The sequence below is a fragment of the Dreissena polymorpha genome, chromosome 9, assembly GCF_020536995.1.
Source record: "Dreissena polymorpha isolate Duluth1 chromosome 9, UMN_Dpol_1.0, whole genome shotgun sequence".
NCBI classification, from domain to species: Eukaryota; Metazoa; Mollusca; class Bivalvia; order Myida; family Dreissenidae; genus Dreissena; species Dreissena polymorpha.
Window position 1 is genome coordinate 4348503 of NC_068363.1, and position 22822 is coordinate 4371324.

Consider the following 22822-nt stretch of genomic DNA (forward strand, 5'->3'; position numbering starts at 1 on the left):
TTCAAACGCTTTAAAAAGGCGTAATAACGCCTTGTGCACTATGTAAAGTGATGGCTTCTTTGAAGACGTTAATTCAAATCAAAGCGTTATGAGTACATTTGAGTTTATTGAATTTGTAAAGACAATTTCAGTCTTTCTGGAAATCGTCCCTGAAAGTCAGCATAGGCAACCGACATTTGTACAGATTCAACTTATTGTCATCCCCTATGAATGGATTGGTTTTATACGGAATACTCGATAGTGCGACGATGCTGTTATTGTAACCATCCACACCGGAAGGCGACAGTACGATGGCGATAACACGTCATAATGATGTTGATAACGCGACAGTTCGATTATGAAAACGCAATATCACGAAATTTCGCGTTTTCGTTATCAAGGTACTATCATCGTGATTGCGCGTTTGCATCGTACTAATATCGAGTATTGCGTTTAAGATCAACCCGTTCATAGGCAATATCCATATCAGGATTGCGTACATTTGCCCGTTTGCAATTAGTAAGACAGCTTGATTTCAATTTTCAATCTTAAGCATCATGGCTAGATTGTTTTCATTTATAAACCGAAATGAAATATACAAGTTTATTTGTATGTGATGAATGCAAATTACAACTGAAAAAAAACGAAAATTACATCTTTGTCATCAATTTAATTATTTAGAAACGTACAGTTTAAACATAAATTTGTGAAATCAAGATATACGCAAAATATCTTTTTTCAAATGTATTTCTTGTTCAACATAACCAGAGATGACACATTTTCAGTTAAAATACAGTTTTAACTTGTGTCACTCGTAGTACGATACGTAATGCTGCTTGAGCGATGAAACTGTATAAACATATATTAACCAGCATGTGCACTTGCGCATCCGGATATTTTGGATCATGTTTACGTATGCACAGTTATGGCCCATATTTAGCAAAAAAGGACTGTAAAACTGTGTAACACGTAAATCTATAGTAGTTTTGCTAGATGATTGATACTTAACAAACACATTTTCAGCATGTAAATGTAGGCACTTTAGTATCTTGATGCATTTAACATGTAAACATATTTAAGGACCCTTTTTGCAAAACGACAACAACAACCCAATAGCATTAAAGTCTTTTTTCGCGTATAAAACAAAAACTGTGTAACTGCTAGTTCGATTATGCGTGTCTTATATTAATATTAATCACCACGTGTTTTCCGTATTCAATTAGTGTTCAATGCTCCTGCTGCATAAATTGTCGCAAGTCATCTACGTTAAACGCGATGTAAAAGAGCTACGCCCAATTAAAGAAACACTATTTATATTTCTAAATCACTCATCCAGGAACATAGCTATTATATGACATATATTTATACATTGCAAAGGTATCATAATTATTGTTAAAAACATTTGAATTTATTAACAGTGGGCAAAAAAGAAAGATACGTCACAGAAAATAAAGTGTTTTTACACGTCAAAATATTTAGTCACACATATCGTTGTAGACGATTTAATCCTAATAGAATTAGCTGTCGTAAACATACACTTGGAAACTCTTCTAACGCAACACTTTGCAAACATGAATATCTCAGTCATTAGTAAAAAATATGATTTAAACGTGTACATGTGATCATTTGACTTCATTTAACGTACTGTCGCCTTGCTATGTGGATGGTTCCACTAACAGCATCGTCGTACGTTTAAGCAATAGGCATAAAATCAACCCATTCATAGGGGTTTGTACTACCAGGATTCCGTACACATGTCTGTTGCCTATTCTGGCTTATAGAGACGATTTCTAGACAGACATAACTTGTCTTTACCAAAACAATAAATTCAACTGTATCCATAACGTTTTGGTTTGATTTAATGTCTTCAAAGATGCCATCACTTTATATTGTACAAAAGGCTTTATTACAACTTTTTAAAGCGTTTGTACGCTTTTGAAATTGGCGTTATAACGCCTTTTTAAGCGTTTGTACGCCTTGAAGTTTGCGTTATTACGCCTTTTTTATCATTTGTTCGCCTTTTAGTTTGGCGTTATAGCACCAGTTTTAGCGTTCTAGCGTTATTACGCCTTTTAAGCGTTTGTACGCCTTTCAGTTTGGCGTTATTACGCCTTTTTGCGTTATTACGCGTTTATTAGCATTATATTGCATTTCTTTGCGTTATTACGTGCTTGTTATCGTAGTTACGCCTTTATTTGCGTTAATACGTGTTTGTTATCGTAGTTACGCCTTTATTTGCGTTAATACGACTTCGAACTATTTTTATGTCCCCGACCACTATATTGGGGGACATATTGTTTTTGCCCAGTCTGTTGGTTTGTTGCTTTTTTGTTTGTGTGTGTGTTTGTTTGTTTGCGTCAAACTTTAACATTTGCCATAACTTTTGCAATATTGAAGATATTTACGCAACTTCATATATGGCATGCATGTGTATCTCATGGAGCTGCACATTTTCAGTGCTGAAAGGTCAAGGTCAATGTCATCCTTCAAGGTTAAAGGTCATATATATGGGTCAAAATCGCTCATTTAATGTACACTTTTGCAATATTGAAGATAGCAACTTGATATTTGGCATGCATGTGTATCTCATGGAGCTGCACATTTTGAGAAGTGAAAGGTCAAGGTCAAGGTCATCCTTCAAGGTCAAATACTAAATATATGGGGACATAGTGTTTCACAAACATATCGTGTTTTTTTAAATAATTTTTAGTGGTACTAATGGACTTTCGTTCTTTTCTGATGTTAGTTGTTTGGACAATTTTCTGAGTAGGCTAAATTTTCCAGTATGCATGCATAGAGCTGGTGTCACATTGTTAAGGAAATTGGCCGCCTTCAACTTTTGATGCCATGTTTGTGTTTATGTCTAGAAATTATGCATGTATACATTGACTGGATACATATGTACTTTTTCCTGATTAGGAAACTATTTTTCCCAATCAGGAAACCACTGAAACTGTCAATTCCGATAGTTTCCCGATAGGGAAATTTGGTTTTCTAATTCCGGAAACCACTGATTTTACCATGTTTACGTAGATTATACAAATTTTGGAACTATATTGAAAGAAAACCAGGGCCTTAAAAACAATTTGCACGGTAAAAAATTAGATATGTAAGTCCTCTACAGAAAGAAAGTGTTGATTTTTTGTATATTAAAGTTTACCCCAAGCCCATTTTCTGAACCCACAATAAAATTGCTTTTTTATGTCCCGATCGAGAATAAAAATGCAAAGTTTGTCAATGAGTTTCCCGATTAGGAAACCAATATGGGGATTCCCCTAATTTCCCCGAACAGGAAGTTTCTTCCACTTCAATACCCAGCAGGGTATACGACCTTGGCTCAATATTTGCAATAGTTTGAATACCCAATACCCAGCATGGTATCCGAACTTAGCTTGATATTTGCTCAAGTTCGAATGTCCGATAGCAAGCTATGTATTCGTCTATGGCCTGATATGTGCTTAAGTTCAAATGTCCAATTTACAGATGATTATTCGACCTTGGCATGATATTCGTTCAAGTTCGAATTTGGCTCGGTATTCGCTAAAATTCAAATACCCAATATGCAATCGTGTATTCAATGTTCGCTATATATTTGATTAATATAAGTTCTGGATTCAGAATAACCAGACCCGATAAAATGAAACCAGATCAAGTATAAAGTACATATCTTGCTTTATCAAAAAGCTTTAGAGATAGTTAAATTGAGTTTATCATTCAGATTATCGTCAGAAGCAGGAATAAGGTTGTAAGAGGAGGGAATTATGTACAAAGCTTGGTTGTCTATGCCCATCTATAGCCCCACACAAAAGTAAAAGTTAATTTGTTTAAATTGGATAAAAATCAAAAAGCCAATTACAATTAAAATATTATAGCTAAAAACAAGATTCATAATGCGAAAAGAAGTTTAATCAGAAATAATCAAACGATATGATCTACATACGTCAGTAAGAGTAAACATTATTCGACTTTGACGTAATACGACACCGCGCTCCTCTTGACATCTGATGCCTTCTAATTTGTAAACGATGTGCTCTCTAAAGCAATCTCTTGCACGATGGTAACATAACATTCACCTCTGTGTTCGGCTCGGAAAGAAGTCCGTACCAAATAATGTGATTTTAAGTCACATTATCAAAACATTCAAAGTGACACATCAATTAAAATGCGCATTTTAGAATAACTACTTTAAGTGCTGTATTTCAAGAATAAAAATGGACTTAAACGTGTCACGTATTATTCAACATAGGGTGTACACAACAATGCATAAACAGTTGAATCTGTGTTAAGCGACCACATATGGGAGGCAGCAGAACTGACCACTTACAGCAGGTGGCTTCTTAATAGAGGTGCATTTGCACTATAAAAGGTCATTTCGGATATTAAAATAATGCCTGCTTATGAAAGGTTTTTGCTTAATAGAGGTGACCGCTAACACAGGTTGGACTTAATGAACTGTAATTAAGTTGCCCACGCTAATTGCTTTTTGATCGTTACCAGATGAGAATATGAGTTCCTCGCTTAGTATCTCGCTTATGACGTAGTAGAAAATAGTCGTATAATGAACATCATATGTCAACATCAATTTTACCGGCGAGAGCGCAATTAAGTAAGTAGCCAGTTCCCGATTTTGCTAGTTTGTCCTGTCTTAGGTAAGATATGTAGCCAGTATTTAGATGTATATAAAGTTGACAGGCGAACTATCGCTTAATGTGGTTTCTACCAGTAAATTCGGTATATATATATATAGAGAGAGATGGCTTAAATCTGTTAAATGGTTAGTCAGACATACCTGAGAGGAGAGGATTAATTTAAGTACAAGTCACAGGACAAGTCAAACCTCGACCAGACACTGATAAGCTGTCCACTGCTGCTCTCTCATCTGCCATAACCATTTTGAAGCTGATTGTGCTTGCCTGCAGACATCTGCTATTGCCCGTCTCCTTGCTAAGTACTCTGTAGGCCTTCACGACTGAATGCCCTGCGAAGCCCCGACTGTCAACCTCCACTGGGAGGTTTCAATTATCTCATCCTTGTCGTTGGCAAGCATCAAGTAGTGGCTGGTAGTTGACCTTCTTTCTCTCGTGTTCTTCCTCCATTCGCTCTTCCCATGGCACTGTCAGTTCTAGATGATATGCTATGATGTGTATTTTCTGGAAACATCCTGGACATTTATTCAAAACTAGAGGGCCTGAAAGACCCAAAGTCGCTCAGGTGAGATACAAAGGAACTGACCTTCTCAATGCAGCCCCAGTTATCATAAGAACAAATCTTCTGACCAGGTTTCATGCAGAGTAAACTATAAACGTAACTTTTAGAGTGCTAACAAGGTTTTACAATAGCATATTAGGATACATTCCCCGATCCCTGGCGGCTATGTTTTTCAACAGACAGGAACTATGATTTAACTGATTCAAGATAGCATTACAGCAACATTTCTGACCAAGTATTATGAAGATTTGACAATAAATGTGACTTTACGAGTGTTAACAAGTTTTTACTATAGCCATAAAAGGAAAAATGCTCAGCCCCCCATCTCCTGGCGGTCATGTTTTTCAACCAACCGGAACTATTTTCAAACTCGTCCAAGATATCATTGGGACAAATCTTGTGACAAAGTTTCATTAAGGTCGGACAATGAATGTGGCCTCTAGAGTGTTAACAACGTTTAACTAAAGTAGTATAAAGCCATAGAAAAAAGTGCCCGCCCCATTGAGGCCATATTTTCAAGAAACCGGAACCATTTTCGAACTCATCCAAGAAAGCATTAGAACAAATGTTCTGACCAAGTTTCATAACGATTGGACAATAAATGTAATTTTTAGAGTGTTAACACGTTTTTACTATAGCCATATACGGAAAAAGCCCGCCCCCTGGTGGCCATGTTTTTCAACCAATTCGTCCAAGATATTATTGAGACAGATCTTCTGAGTAAGATTCATGAAAATGGGACAATATATGTGGCATCTAGAGTGTAAACAAGGTTTTACTATAGCCATATGTAGCCATATAAGGCAAAAGGCCTCGACTCTGGTTGCAATATTTTTCAACAGACCAGAATCATTTTGGAACTCAGTAAAGATGTCATTGAGACGTATGTTCTGCCAAGTTTGATGAAGATCGGACCATACATTTGGCCTCTTTGGTGTAAACATGGTTTTAATAAAGCCATATTAGGAAAAATGCCCCGCCATATGGTTTGCAACTTGAACCATTTTCGAACTCGTTCAAGATATCATTGGGACAAATATTGTGACTAAGTTTCATGAAGACCGGACGATGAATGTGGCTTGAAGAGTTTAAACAAGGTTTTATAATAGCCATATATAGCCATTTAAGGAAAAACACCCCGCTGGTGGCCATGTTTTTCAGCCAACTGGAAGATTCGAACTCGTCCAAGATATCATTGGGACAAATATTGTGACCAAGTTTCATGAAGACCGGACAATGAATGTGGCTTGAAGAGTTTAAACAAGGTTTTATAATAGCCATATATAGCCATTTAAGGAAAAACACCCCGCTGGTGGCCATGTTTTTCAGCCAACTGGAAGATTCGAACTCGTCCAAGATATCATTGGGACAAATATTGTGACCCAGTTTCATGATGATTCGACAATTAATGTGGCCTCTAGAGTGTTAATAAGGTTTCACAATTAGCCATATAACGAAAAATGCTCCGCCCCCTGGGGGTCCTGTTTTTCAACCAACCGGAATCATTTTCGAACTCGTCCAAAATATCATTTGGACAAATCTTCTGACGAAAGTTCATAAAAATCAGACAATAAATGTGGCCTCTATAGTGTTAACAAGGTTTTACTATAGAAATATATAGTCATATTAGGAAAAATGGCCCGCCCCCTGGCGGCAATGTTTTTCAAGCAACTGTAACCATTTTCGAACTCGTCCAAGATATCGCAGAGACAAATGATCTGACCAAATTTCATTAAGAATATACTATAAATGTGTCCTCTATAGTGTTAACAAGGCAACTGTTGATGCCGCACGACGCACAACGGACAAAAAGCGACCATAAAAGCTCACCATTAGCAAATTGTGCTTAGGTGAGCTAAAACCAACACCAACTCCCAATAAAGAGACAAGACATTTTTCCCCATGTTCAGTAAAGTGTCAACAACAAGCATGAAAAATTCAGTCCTTGAGTAAAATCATGAAGAGTTCAAATGTGCAAAAGTGATTATTCGTGACCATTAATTCTACAGAAAAAGTTAAGTTGTTTCATTCCTGCACTGTTCTGCTTGCCCAAACCCAGAACGTAATACACCCGCTTTTCAACAAAATGGTTTTCCATTTGAAAACCACCTACTGCATTATTTCAGTGAGAAGATATCCAGGAAGTCAGTTGTACCCCTAATAAATTGTTTTGTTTTGCCTATTTGTGTGCGGTTCATGTGCGCACACACATAATCTATTCTTTTTCCACAATCTTATAGCCTAAATTCACAAATGTGATCATTGATAAAAAATAAGGAATTTAAGGCAATTCCATCAATGCTTGTATTGTTGTATGCGTAATAAAATGACATTTGTCAAGTGTTTGTTAATAAGATGTTATTAAATACATGAATAGTACGAGTTATTATTTGATTATTGCTTTTAGTTCCTTTTATAATACTGAAATCTTTTCAAACTTTTAGGATTGATTTTAAATAAACAGTGACACCCACTCTCTTTCATGGTTAATATTTTTGTTAATTGTTATTATGATTTTATATATCATGTCATCTTTGTTTGCATGTATTATACTGTGTTTGTTGTGTATTGAGTCTATTGACACCACTAGTGTTATTCTTTTGCATTTAAATATGTGTGCCTGTATGCATTGATAATGAAAGTGACTACATTTAAGAGCCATTCTACAGAAAATGTCCTTTTTTAAACATAACAAAGGAACAAGAGCTTTGTTTGTGAAACACAATGCCCCCTATTGCGCCTCTTCGAAGCCATATATTTGACATTTGACCTTGAAGGATGACATTGGCATTGACCTTTCATCACTCAAAATGTGCAGCTCCATGAGATACACATGCATGCCAAATATCAAGTTGCTATCTTCAATATTGCAAAAGTTACGACAAAGGTAAAGTTTAAGGACAGAATGACGTACAGAATGACAGACAGACAGGCCAAAAACAACATAATTCCCGATCATTCAATCCGGGGGCATAAAAATCCAAGTTTTAGAAGTAATAAATTTATTTGTGTTATTTAATATGTGTACTCTTTATCTGTGGAAAAATAACAACTGCAACGATAACATTTCAATATTATTGCTGACTATCAAATAAATTCACAGTAATGTTTACATTTTGTCACTACCGTAACATTAATTAAAATTCATATGTGTTTGCAATAATAATTGTTTTCATATCGATGTTTGATATCAGTCCAATTAACGTCTTAAGTACTTTTTGTCTATACCTTACTTCAACCAGATTATTATTAAAACTTGAAAATCTAACCATTAAATGACAACAATGTACAATAAGTGAAAAAGTCTGTCTTTATAATTTTCTTTAAAATTCCATATATTGCAAAGCACCGGTCACACTTTGGCATATACTTACATATGACTTTGTTTATTGAAGTCAATTACTTTTCGAGGTGATGTATGCAATCATTTGTCACTATTCAGTTAAACTGATGCCGTTACGGAAGTCAAGTTAATGTTACGGTAGTGACCAGTTGTTACGGTAGTGAAAAGAAATGAAGCATGTCTTTAAAGAAGTTAAAATAAGTAAATTAAGCCCAGTCGAATATTCTCCAAGAACTCCTCTACAAAGAGGTATGAAAATTTAATAAATAGATGCTAGCTTCTATCTTTTTATTGATAAAACAGTATCTTATTCTTAATAAACGTTCATCATGCGTTTCGTTACGTCTCCGATATTGTATTTTATCACATGCTTGACGTCGTGGGAGTTTAATAGTCATTACGTTTTATTTTCATAATAAACTCGTGTCATAACACTTTTACGTGACGTCTCTCTTAGTGCACGGACGTCGATTCGATTTGCCGCGTTAATATAGGGAAAAGAAAGACTTAATGTCAATATTTATAAGCAATAAGATTGAACATGTGATAAAAAGAATAATACATGAGTGTCTTTTGACATTGAATTTAATAAACTCGTTGAATAAAATTATAAAATGCTCGGCAGAGCCTCGCAATCAATTTATCAGTGTATCGAACTCGTTTAATAAATTCAATATGAAAAAAAAAACATGTAAAATCCTCTATGTCCGATATTATGTTGTCGGTCAATATCTTTACGTCATTAATGTTTACTATGTTTGTTCAAACCAATTTAAAATAAAATTTGCATTCTGTATTTCGTTATTTTTAGTCTAAAACAATAGAACCAACAACTATTTTTCACAAACAAACAAAAACCCACATGTATTTAATAATCATGAACAAATGTTTTAGAACATTAAATTAAGTTCCATACTAAAGTTATTGAATTCGTTGAATAAAATAATATTTTGCTAGCCAGAGGCTCGCGCTCTCGGTGTTCTAAGCCTCGCAACTTCTCGCTATTCAACGCTAACCTAGTATTCTCTATATATTTCATTGACATGCAACCAATTTACAAAATTGTAGTGCCTTTTTCAAAAGAGTTCCTTTTCTCTTCGGTATTAAAAGCGATTTAGCGATCGCACCCATGCTTTTTTGTAATTTATTCCTGCATCCTATGTGTGTTTGCAACATTTTGGCGCATTTCAGTGGGGATTACGTTGAAAGATGAATGGTTGGGGTGCGCTGATTGAAGTGCGGCGCTTTTGTCGAAATTTCACCTTCAAAACTCTATTTTCCAAGGGTGCTTTCCTTTGGGCGAATTTTAATTTCTTAGAAGTTGAGAGACCATATATTTTTTACTGCATTTATTGAAAGAGGACAGCTTTATCTTTAAAATGATACCAGTCTTGAACATTTTTTTTATATATAGGAGATACAAGAAAAATGCTTTGAAAGTTGGCAGTTTTATAATGGGACCCTGTGGGAAATGGAATTAGTGTAATATAACCTGTCGAATTTTTCAAAATGGCGCTGACGATGAGTGGGAAATCATTGTGCGAAATAACTCGTTTAGTGTTAATAATACGTGCATTTTACGGTTGATAAATGATCGGATAAATCAAAAGAAAGGTGAGTGATGAGTTTATGACAGTTGCTACTTCCTTGTTTTATTTTAATTTGTTAGAAATTGCAGCAAAATAGATAACCGGTGAAGCGTGAGAATTGCAAGACCGTGAATTTCTAAAGGTCACAATATACTAAAAGATTTTCTACACAAATTCAATATAAAAGCAATAACTTTAACAAAAAATAAAGTCAAACTTTCGCAAATAGAGACCCATATAAACATACCTTTTCTTAAAGAGCATTCCAAGCCGCAATGATTTAAACAATAAAAAAGATAGGTCATGCGTTTTGCAAGAAAGAACTCGACGCGAAACAACGGTCACTGTTTTACGGCCATCTGTTTATCAGCTCAGTGATTTTTTTTGCCCAAAATTACCGCCAATATTCGGCTGCTTCCCAATTGCTTTAAATTTACTTTTTTTCCCAAAAATCTGACCAAAATTTCCCCAAAAATAACTAAATTTTTCCAATAAAGCCAATAAGATTACAATGTCATTTAGCAATAATGTCGTACGAGTGCTGATCAAGCTTGTCCGAGTCGTCGCCGAACAACAACTGACTAACGTATTGTTCACAAATGTTGCCGAATACAATTTATTGCTGCTATCCTCATATCTCTATATTGCGGAGGTAGCATGAACCAACAAGGGAGGCAACTCGTTATGTCACAATTTGACAGTGTATAAAAAGTGGTACTTAATTACACTACGCGACCCGTGATTTTTGCCTAATTTGCTAAGTCAAGGCGGGCATTTTGCTTTTTGGGTGGAAAATCACCGCGATTTCACGTGACTCGTCACTCCGACGTCACGCGAGAGCAAGATAATCTTCGCGCTAAATCCCCTCAATGTTGTGGTGATTCGCTGCCATTCGCCGCAATTCGCCGTGATCGCAGTGACAACGATGACTCGCCAATTCATGCATAGAAACCGAATCGTATCGATAACTTTATACATGTACATAACGCTTCTAATGTTCACAATTATCCGATAATCCAACATCAAAAAAATAATCTTGAACATTTATGTCGGTAAATATGTTTGAGAATTTCATTAAAACAACCATATGACTACGCCATTTTTCAGAAGTGTAAAGAGTACAGCGCATAATGTGGGACACAGCTTTCATTGGACGAGCGTATTTAAATTTAGATTGATACAATACGATCTTACAAAAAAAACGTTTTATTGCGTCATACGCCTTCATGTAAAAAACGTTTTCCTCCTGGGAATTGTGCTATTAATGCATAATATTATCAAAACATTTTTTTCACACGTAAAGCGTTGTAACAAATTAATATACAATTCAAAACAAATATACCATAAGTATAAATGTTCCGTTAAATTCCCAAATGAGAATACAAATTTATAATCCGAAACACACTTCCGATGTTTTAATGTTAACACGACGTTTACAAATGCTTTCAATATAGTCGTCATGTATATTTCCCGACAAAAGAGCGCGAAAATTATGCGGCAATGCACAACGTCAAGGTATACGAGTGTGCAAGTATTGATTTTTTTATACAAACTGTGTAGCGCAGAGAACATTGAATTCTGTTGATTTCGGTTAAATGTTTCTTTGGTATTTTTAAAACAGTTATATCGCCAACAATTTGATATTTCTTTTAAAGTCATTCAAATCAAACACGCCGTATCCGTATTGTTACTGATAGAAGTAAGACATAATACCTTGACTTGTATAGTTTTTTTGTTGTGAGAGACCATCTGAGTAAACGCCGAAAAATATATCCAAACTGTTATTTTTTTTTTCAATGCCCTTTGATCCATTATCGCACTTAATTGGCAGCGCCATCCTGTTGTTTCTGTGATTGTCACATCTTTTCACAGTTTGAACACGTACAAAGAGTGCCAATTAGACACTTGAACAAACACTATCACCCGCTGTACAGTACACACTAAATAATTAAATGTTGAGGGTTTTTGTTTTTGGCGTGAAAACCCAGAGAAATGCATGTACATTATACATCATCATAAATTTATTGAACTCTGCGAACGCTAAGTGCTACGTTGATAAACTCGTGTTTTTTTTTCAGCAAAACAAACACAATGTTTAACGGTTTTAATATATAGGCAATGATGTAATAACAACAAATTATATAGCACAATGTCATAATAACGTTTACTTAAAAATAGAACAGTAATGTATTTCCGATTTCCGGCTTATCAAGCATTGTGAATGTATGTACAACGCTCGGAAAGTAACGCGAGTAACACGAGTTATCCGTATAGGAGCCTGAAACAGAAAATAAATAAGTAAAGCATATTTTAGTCCAAATAATTAGATGTAATCTACCGATTACATTTAACCTTTAAATGAAAGTGTTACTTAAACAATTTTCCGTGTCTTAAGGTGCGAATATTTTGCTAAACACTGTTAACAAAAGGGCTACACGTTATAATTCTTAATGAAATGCAAAAATAAGTATTAACATAATTAATAACGTCAATAAACACACACGGTAAGATCAAAGTTTAAATGGAAAACTTATATCATATTTCTTGTAAATTACCAAAATTATTAGTTTCGTCAAAATCAAATACCATGTAGAGAAACAAGGTATTTATAACCGACCAATGACGAAACACTATGCAACTTTCAATTTACACAGTGCTACCCTACATATGTATATTTCAACAATATGGAATTTGAACAGTGGTAGTGTATTCGGGCCTGGAATATAATTGATTGTAAGTTTTAATAAACATTCTGCTAATGCATATAGTTAAATAATGTTTACATGTTATGTTAAATAATTATTGCATGATCATTCTTCTGCGCTGTTATATTAATTTGGAGCCGTTAAAGCTTCCGACATTACTTCATCACGTTCATGTCGGAACATGAGTATTTTAGCTAATACGCCCATTGCATACAACAACTAGAAATGGCGCGGCAGAGGCCGACGCGTATCCCCACGCCGAATATTTGACCTAGGTGTGCCCCAGGGTTGGTAATGGGGCCATGCATAGCTGAGATTGACCGTATTGTCATAAGAGAAGTTCATCATCAATTAGAAGTGAATTGGTGTAGAAATGAAGAAGTTATAGTAAAAGGCAATTTTGGGTGGGTGTGACATATGTGGGCAGGGCCCCCCAGGGTTGGTAATTGTGCCATGCATAGTTGAGATTGACCGTATTGTCATAAGAGAAGTTCAGTATCAATTTGAAGTGAATCGGTGTAGAAATGAAGAAATTATAGTAAAAGGCAATTTTGGGCGGGTGTGGTCTATGTGGGCGGGGCCCCAGGGTTGGTAATGGGGCCATGCATAGTTGAGATTGACCGTATTGTCATAAGAGAGGTTCAGTATCAATTTGAAGTGAATCGGTGTAGAAATGAAGAAGTTATAGTAAAAGGCAATTTTGGGTGGGTGTGACATATGTGGGCAGGGCGCCCCAGGGTTGGTAATTGTGCCATGCATAGTTGACATTGACCGTATTGTCATAAGAGAAGTTCAGTATCAATTTGAAGTGAATCGGTGTAGAAATGAAGAAATTATAGTAAAAGGCAATTTTGGGCGGGTGTGGTCTATGTGGGCGGGGCCCCAGGGTTGGTAATGGGGCCATGCATAGTTGAGATTGACCGTATTGTCATAAGAGAGGTTCAGTATCAATTTGAAGTGAATCGGTGTAGAAATGAAGAAATTATAGTAAAAGGCAATTTTGGGTGGGTGTGGTCTATGTGGGCGGGGCGCCCCAGGGTTGGTAATGGGGCCATGCATAGTTGAGATTGACTGTATTGTCATAAGAGAAGTTCAATATCAATTTGAAGTGAATCGGTGTAGAAATGAAGAAATTATAGTAAAGGCAATTTTGGGTGGGTGTGGTCTATGTGGGCGGGGCCCCAGGGTTGGTAATGGGGCCATGCATAGTTGAGATTGACCGTATTGTCATAAGAGAGGTTCAGTATCAATTTGAAGTGAATCGGTGTAGAAATGAAGAAATTATAGTAAAAGGCAATTTTGGGTGGGTGTGGTCTATGTGGGCGGGGCGCCCCAGGGTTGGTAATGGGGCCATGCATAGTTGAGATTGACTGTATTGTCATAAGAGAAGTTCAATATCAATTTGAAGTGAATCGGTGTAGAAATGAAGAAATTATAGTAAAGGCAATTTTGGGTGGGTGTGGTCTATGTGGGCGGGGCCCCAGGGTTGGTAACGGGGCCATGCATAGTTGAGATTGACCGTATTGTCATAAGAGAGGTTCAGTATCAATTTGAAGTGAATTGGTGTAGAAATGAAGAAATTATAGTAAAAGGCAATTTTGGGTGGGTGTGGTCTATGTGGGCGGGGCGCCCCAGGGTTGGTAATGGGGCCATGCATAGTTGAGATTGACTGTATTGTCATAAGAGAAGTTCAGTATCAATTTGAAGTGAATCCGTGTAGAAATGAAAAAATTATAGTAAATGGAAATTTTTGGTGGGTGTGGCCTATGTGGGCGGGGCGCCCCGGGGTTGGGAATGGGGCCATGCATGGTTGAGATTGACAGTATTGTCATAAGAGAGGTCCAGTATCAATTTGAAGTGAATCCGTGTAGAAATGAAAAAATTATAGTAAATGGAATTTTTTGGTGGGTGTGGCCTATGTGGGCGGGCGCCCCAGGGTTGGGATTGGGGCCATGCATAGTTGAGATTGACCCTAATGTCATAACAAAAGTTCAGTATCAATTTGAAGTGAATCTGTGTAGAAATGAAAAAATTATAGTAAATGGAAATTTTTGGTGGGTGTGGCCTATGTGGGTGGGGCGCCCCAGGGTTGGGAATGGGGCCATGCATGGTTGAGATTGACCGTATTGTCATAAGAGAGGTCCATTATCAATTTGAAGTGAATCGGTGTAGAAATAAAGAAGTAAATGTAAAATAACCTAAAAAAATGAGTGATAATTTCTGACGCGGCCCCACCCCAACCGCTATAAGTTTTGACCCAGGGGTCAGATCAAAATTCCAAATAGTGCAGGGTCGCACATATGCTCATAGCTACCATGTGTGTAAGTTTCAAGGTTCTAGTGCTTTTAGTGTAGGAGGAGATAGTGGCCAGGACGGACAGACAGACGGACGGACGGACAGACGGACGGACGGCGGAGATAACCACAATATCCCCACCTTTTTTTCAAAAAGCGTGGGGATAACAACAAAAGATTTATTATTGCAATGTATAATGTAAGTATATACATATATGTTACATGAACATGTAATGTAGTGAAACCCTTAATGTAAATCTCTTAAAAAGGTGAACCACGGCGGTTCGCGGTGATTCGCGCTGATTGCGTAACAGGGAGATACATCGCGCAACGGTTGCCGAGACATCACCCAAATTTTCTTGTCGCTCGGAATCACCGAAATTTGTCACGTTGCATCGATTGGGGTGATGCGGGATCGCGGCAAAAATCACGGGTTGCGTAGTGTATCTCGCTTTTAAACATGGGTCTAAATTACGTTTAAAAGCTATTTTCTGATTTGATGAAAAAAAATCATCCAATGAATAAAGTCGAGATATTTATCTTGCAGAACATGCAATGCCATGCCGCATGCAAGCTATTTAAAAAGTAAATATCGTAAATCAAAAAGTTTGTTATGTTTTTTTTCGCGGTTATAGACAGTGTTCCTGGCTGAAAACAATGCAATATTACTTTTAAATCATTCATGTATTAGTGTTTAGCAAGAAAGAGGTAGAATATTTGTGTAAAACATAAGAATTTTTATTTAAACTTATGTCTGCTACAATTTAACAAGTGGTTACGGAAATTACCGATTGTACAGATGTATCGACAGACATATGCAAAACGAAAAAATAGCTTGCATATTTCAAGTTTATCAGCCTTGAAATCACCTATTAATCAAATGAGAATCGAAATTATTAAAATATAAACCAGTAATGTTCATTAACACCAAAATCTTTGGGCACAACCATCATATTTTTTGAAACCGCGACGTGTTTTTCGGAAACCGACATTCGATAATTTCCATAACCATATGGAAAATTTGATCACTGACAAGTTTCGTTTCTAATGTTTTTCTCAAATATTCTACCACAAAATTATTGTAAACCATTACACAAATGAATAACAAGTAACTGTGCAATTCCTTGATTTTGGGGAGGGACACTGTCTATAAATTCTTATAAATACGCATTAAGGCTAATTTTAAGTGCATAAAATAATGAAAGATAAATCATAATTCAAGTGTAGTCAAGTGTTCGTTCCATCCGTTATATTCATTCATCCACATTGCTCAGTCACTCAATTATATTGGAAATGATTACGAATATCTGATAAAACTTGCATTTTTTATTATGTCCCCCACTATAGTAGTGGGGGACATATTGTTTTTGCCCTGTCTGTTGGTCTGTCTGTTGGTCTGTCTGTGTGCTTGCGCCAACTTTAACATTTTGCAATAACTTTTGCTATATTGAAGATAGCAACTTCATATTTGGCATGCATGTGTATCTCATGAAGCTGCACATTTTGAGTGGTGAAAGGTCAAGGTCATCCTTCAAGGTCAGAGGTCAAATATATGTGGCCAATATCGCTCATTTTATGAGTACTTTTGCAATATTGAAGATAGCAACTTGATATTTGGCATGCATGTGCATCTCATAGAGCTGCACATTTTGAGTGGTGAAAGGTCAAGGTCAAGGTCATCCTTCAAGGTCAGAGGTCAAATATATGTGGCCCAAATCGCTTATTTTATAAATACTTTTGCAATACTGAAGATAGCAACTTGATATTTGGCATGCATGTGCATTTCATGGAGCTGCACATTTTGAGTGGTGAAAGGTCAAGGTCAAGGTCATCCTTCAAGGTCAGAGGTCAAATATATGTGGCCCAAATCGCTTATTTTATAAATACTTTTGCAATATTAAAGATAGCAACTTGATATTTGGCATGCATGTGCATCTCATGGAGCTGCACATTTTGAGTGGTGAAAGGTCAAGGTCATCTTTCAAGGTCAGAGGTCAAATATATGTGGCCAGAATTGCTCATTGTATGAATAATTTTGCAATATTAAAGATAGCAACTTGATATTTGGCATGCATGTGCATCTCATGGAGCTGCACATTTTGAGTGGTGAAAGGTCAAGGTCATCCTTCAAGGTCAGAGGTCAAATATATGTGGCCCAAATCGCTTTATTTTATAAATACTTTTGCAATATTGAAGATAGCAACTTGATATTTGGCATGCATGTGCATCTCATAGAGCTGCACATTTTGAGTGGTGAAAGGTTAAGGTCAAGGTCATCCTTCAAGGTCAGAGGTCAAATATATGTGGCCCAAATCGCTTATTTTATAAATACTTTTGCAATATTGAAGATAGCAACTTGATATTTGGCATGCATGTGCATCTCATGGAGCTGCACATTTTGAGTGGTGAAAGGTCAAGGTCATCCTTCAAGGTCAGAGGTCAAATATATGTGGCCAGAATTGCTCATTTTATGAATACTTTTGCAATATTGAAGATAGCAACTTGATATTTGGCATGCATGTGTATCTCATGGAGCTGCACATTTTGAGTGGTAAAGGTCAAGGTCAAGGTCATCCTTCAAGGTCAGAGGTCAAATATATGTGGCCCAAATCGCTTATTTTATAAATACTTTTGCAATATTAAAGATAGCAACTTGATATTTGGCATGCATGTGCATCTCATGGAGCTGCACATTTTGAGTGGTGAAAGGTCAAGGTCATCTTTCAAGGTCAGAGGTCAAATATATGTGGCCAGAATTGCTCATTGTATGAATAATTTTGCAATATTAAAGATAGCAACTTGATATTTGGCATGCATGTGCATCTCATGGAGCTGCACATTTTGAGTGGTGAAAGGTCAAGGTCATCCTTCAAGGTCAGAGGTCAAATATATGTGGCCCAAATCGCTTTATTTTATAAATACTTTTGCAATATTGAAGATAGCAACTTGATATTTGGCATGCATGTGCATCTCATAGAGCTGCACATTTTGAGTGGTGAAAGGTTAAGGTCAAGGTCATCCTTCAAGGTCAGAGGTCAAATATATGTGGCCCAAATCGCTTATTTTATAAATACTTTTGCAATATTGAAGATAGCAACTTGATATTTGGCATGCATGTGCATCTCATGGAGCTGCACATTTTGAGTGGTGAAAGGTCAAGGTCATCCTTCAAGGTCAGAGGTCAAATATATGTGGCCAGAATTGCTCATTTTATGAATACTTTTGCAATATTGAAGATAGCAACTTGATATTTGGCATGCATGTGCATCTCATGGAGCTGCACATTTTGAGTGGTGAAAGGTCAAGGTCATCCTTCAAGGTCAGAGGTCAAATATATGTTGCTCAAATAGCTTATTTTATGAACACTTTGCAATATTGAAGATAGCAACTTGATATTCGGCATGCATGTGTATCTCATGGAGCTGCACATTTTGAGTGGTGAAAGGTCAAGGTCATCCTTCACAAGGTCAAGGTCATCCTACAAGGTCAAACATCATATAGGGGGTTTCACAAACACATCTTGTTTTTATTTTTAAACTTCCATTTCATAAATGTTTTTTTTTGATAAACGTCGTCAATTGTATATAGATTTCTAGCTAGCTAGTTTGAAAAACATTTAGGCAAATATTACTCATGTGAGATAAAATGCAAATAATTAATAAAATATTCCTTTTTAATCAGTATGTTGGTTTATCGGTCAATAACAATATCACTTTGAACATTGAATTATTGAAAAGTTATAACTAACATTAAATGTTCTCCGAACAAATGATTCATAACACATATAACAGATTGATAGGAAGATATGAACAAATTAAGGTTGCTAGGTTGCCCGCCTAGAATGGTCCTGTTAGTATGGAAGTACTTGATATCTAAATTTATTAGCCTTTGAATGTTGTAAAGACAAAAAATATTTTATGAAAACTCTCAAAGTGTAGAATTATTTTGCATTTAGTAAAAGAGCAACATATAACCCTGAAGTGGCTGACAAGAACTTGTGGCTGAATACAAATAAAAAGAGGCATTATGCTTCTTGAAAATAAAAGTAAACATCATTATAATAAATTATTGGTTATTTATCTACATAACACTTTTTTTATAATAATATTATTAATTAAATTTGTGCTTAAACATTTTTAAAAAGTCAACCTTAAATTTGTTTTGTTTATCAGCTTCTGCCACATGAAGTTCAGACTTTTCAATTAACGCAGTATCTGATGTTTTTTTTGACAGCTTCTATATCAATATCAATATCAGACTCATCATGGTTTGACTCAAGGTCACTTTCATCACAGGAGTTTGAAATTCTATCAATATAGCTAATCTAATGGCTAAATAAAAAAATATACTCCTATATAGTATAAAGACTAGTCTTATACTATATTGGTGTATAATTTTTTTATTAAGCCATTAGATTAGAATTTTAAACTCCTGTGCTTTCATAATCATGTACCACATCAAACAAATCTTGAGTAGATCTAGCGGGGTGAGAAGTTTCAAAATAAAGTTCATTTACATTCGATAAATCATAAAAACGAAGTGTCCTGGTCTTGTGAAATTTCACATGGAATAGTGTTGGTGTTAATAAATTGAGATATGATATTTTAAAGTCAAATTTAAATCTTCCACCATTTCATGTAAACAATTCAGTTGCTATCGTACAGTTTACTTCCGGGTCAAACTTGCGAGTCGCGAAAATTAATCACAAAGCCAAAATACACATATATATTTCACTTACCTATTTTAAGCATGTGGAAATATCATTTCTGAACCTTCTTCGATTGAAGACATCCATTAGTACACGATGTCATTTTGATTTACAGCGTTTAATAGCTATTGAAAATGAACACTACGAGACAGGTTGCGCTACCTGTGAACTGCACAAACGAAACAGTGTCTTTCAAGGGGAATAATTTGAATTAAATAAGCGGATTACAAACCACCAATTGTGCCATTGTTTAAAGGACATATTCATGCTATATTGTGGAAATTTTCAAAGCATGTCATAAATTATGAGCCGAGAAATTGTATGAAAAAGACGAAATATCCAGCGCATTTTCGTACAAGATTTTTATCTCGCGATTTCCCGACATAAACGTCAGCGTACACAAGACTGATTTTCGCTGACGACGTCACATATATGAATCTTCTGATCAAAAGTGTTATTTTTAGTGAATAGAGGAAATACATTTTCAAGAATAAACAATATAATTATAAATGTTTTGGTGAAGTGCATCATGGTATTATCATATTCATAGTACCAGTTTTGGTCTAAAAATCCAATAACATTTTTAGCTCATCTATTTTTTGAAAAAAAATTATGAGCTATTGTCATCACCTTGGCGTCGGCGTCGGCCTTGGCGTCGGCGTCCGGTTAAGTTTTGCGTTTAGGTCCACTTTTCTCAGAAAGTATCAATGCTATTGCATTCAAACTTGGTACACTTACTTACTATCATGAGGGGACTGGGCAGGCAAAGTTAGATAACTCTGGCGTGCATTTTGACAGAATTATGTGCCCTTTTTATACTTAGAAAATTGAAAATTTTGGTTAAGTTTTGCGTTTAGGTCCACTTTTCTCAGTGAGTATCAATGCTATTGCATTCAAACTTGGTACACTTACTTACTATCATGAGGGGACTGGGCAGGCAAAGTTAGATAACTCTGGCATGCATTTTGACAGAATTATGTGCCCTTTTTATACTTAGAAAATTGAAAATTTTGGTTAAGTTTTGTGTTTAGGTCCATTTTATTCCTTAAGCATCAAAGCTATTGCTTTCATACTTGCAACACTTACTAACTTTCATAAGGGGACTGTGCAGGCAAAGTAATGTAACTCTGACTGGCATTTTGACAGAATTATGTGCCCTTTTTATACTTAGAAAATTGAAAATTTGATTAAGTTTTGTGTTTAGGTCCACTTTATTCCTACAGTATCAAAGCTATTGCTTTCATACTTGCAACACTTATTAACTATCATAAGGGGACCGTGCAGGCAAAGTTATGTAACTCTGACTGGCATTTGGACGGAATTATGGGCCCTTTATACTTAGAAAATTGAAAATTTGGTTAAGATTTATGTTTTGGTCCACTTTACCCCTAAAGTATCATAGATATTGCTTTCATACTTGGAACACTCAAAAACTATCATAAGGGTACAGTAAAAGGACAAGTTGCATAACTCTGGTTGTCATTGTTACGGAATTATGGCCCTTTTTTGACTTAGTAACTTTTAATATATGGTTAAATTTTGTGTTTCAATCCACTTTACTTCTTAAGTATCAAGGCTATTGCTTTCAAGCTTCAAATACTTTCATGCTATCATGAGGTTACTGTACCTGGCAAGTTGAATTTTACCTTGACCTTTGAATGACCTTGACTCTCAAGGTCAAATGATTAAATTTTGCTTAAATTGCCATAACTTCTTTATTTATGATTAGATTTGATTGATACTTTGACGAAACTACTCTTACCTGACATACCACAATAGACTCCACCCAAACCGTCCCCCGTGCCCTCCCCCCCTCCCCCCCTCCCCCCCACCTCCCCCCTCCCCGCCCCTATTTTTTTTTTTTTTTTTTCACCCCCCCCCCAATTTTTTTTTTTTTTTTTTTTTTTTTTAAGATCAGTTCACAAATTACCACCACACCCTCACACTATACCCCACCCCCCCATTTTTTTTTTTTAAACGGTTATGTTTGAAATACCGTCCAACCATCGCACCCAAAAAATCCCCCCCCCCCATCCCCCATCGCTCTTCTCCCCCCCCCCCCCCCCCCCCCCCCCCCCCCCCCCGCCCCCGAATTATTATTTTTTTTTTTTTTTCGCTTTTTTGGAAGATAATGTAATAAATGTCCACAACCCCACACTATACACCCCTCTTCACTCCACCCCTCCCTCCTTTGTTATTGAAAATGAGAGTCCCTTCACCTTTAAAAAGAAAATAGATGAGCGGTCTGCACCCGCAAGGCGGTGCTCTTGTTTAAATTTCATAACCCCTTGCTGCAAAAAAAAAATCATGAAAAATAGAATTTTCAGAGTAACCAATTAAAATAAAATAAAAAATGCTTTATTAGACCCTAAATATTATTTTTGCAATCATTTTTCATCAATTACATATGTTTAAAAAAATTATTGTTTCATGCTACTCATTATTATATCTCAATTCTATTTTAATTTAATCTTGTCAAACATACTAAATTATGAAATAAGCAATGAATATAGTGCAAACATGTACAAATGTAATAATTAGATAGTAAGTAAAAAATCCCCCAAAAAGGGAAAACGCCGCGAAAATTCCCCCTGCTATGGGTAGCGACCCACTTCCCCTAAAATGGATTGAGGGCCCTTTTGCTGCCAAAAAAATCATGAAAAATATAATTTTCAAAGAAATCCTTTAAAACAAAAAGAAAATGCCTTCTTAAACCTTAAATATTATTCCTGCAAGCATTTTACATCAATTATTTATGTTTGAAAAAAATCATTGGTTCATGCTAGCGGAGGATACCGACGATAGTCGATGTATCCCGATTGAGACCCCCTGTTTTCACACACGTCCAAGATGGCGGCAAGCAGACGAGAAATTTACGATTAGCGGCGAAAATGATAAATAAGATTCAAATTAACAACGGATATCATATGGTTATTATGGAATAATTTAATTAATGCGTGTGACAATTAACGCAAATTACTACGTTTGAAATAAAA

General features: G+C 35.9%; 1 long non-coding RNA gene across 1 annotated transcript; it reads left to right on the forward strand.

The window, feature by feature from the left end:
* The first annotated feature begins 2413 nt into the window (after nt 1-2413).
* On the forward strand, nt 2414-18529 carry LOC127845602 (uncharacterized). Its single transcript, XR_008033277.1, has 3 exons — nt 2414-2596; nt 17379-17675; nt 18127-18529. It is a non-coding gene; the product is annotated as an uncharacterized LOC127845602 (long non-coding RNA).
* Nucleotides 18530-22822: the final 4293 nt, after the last annotated feature.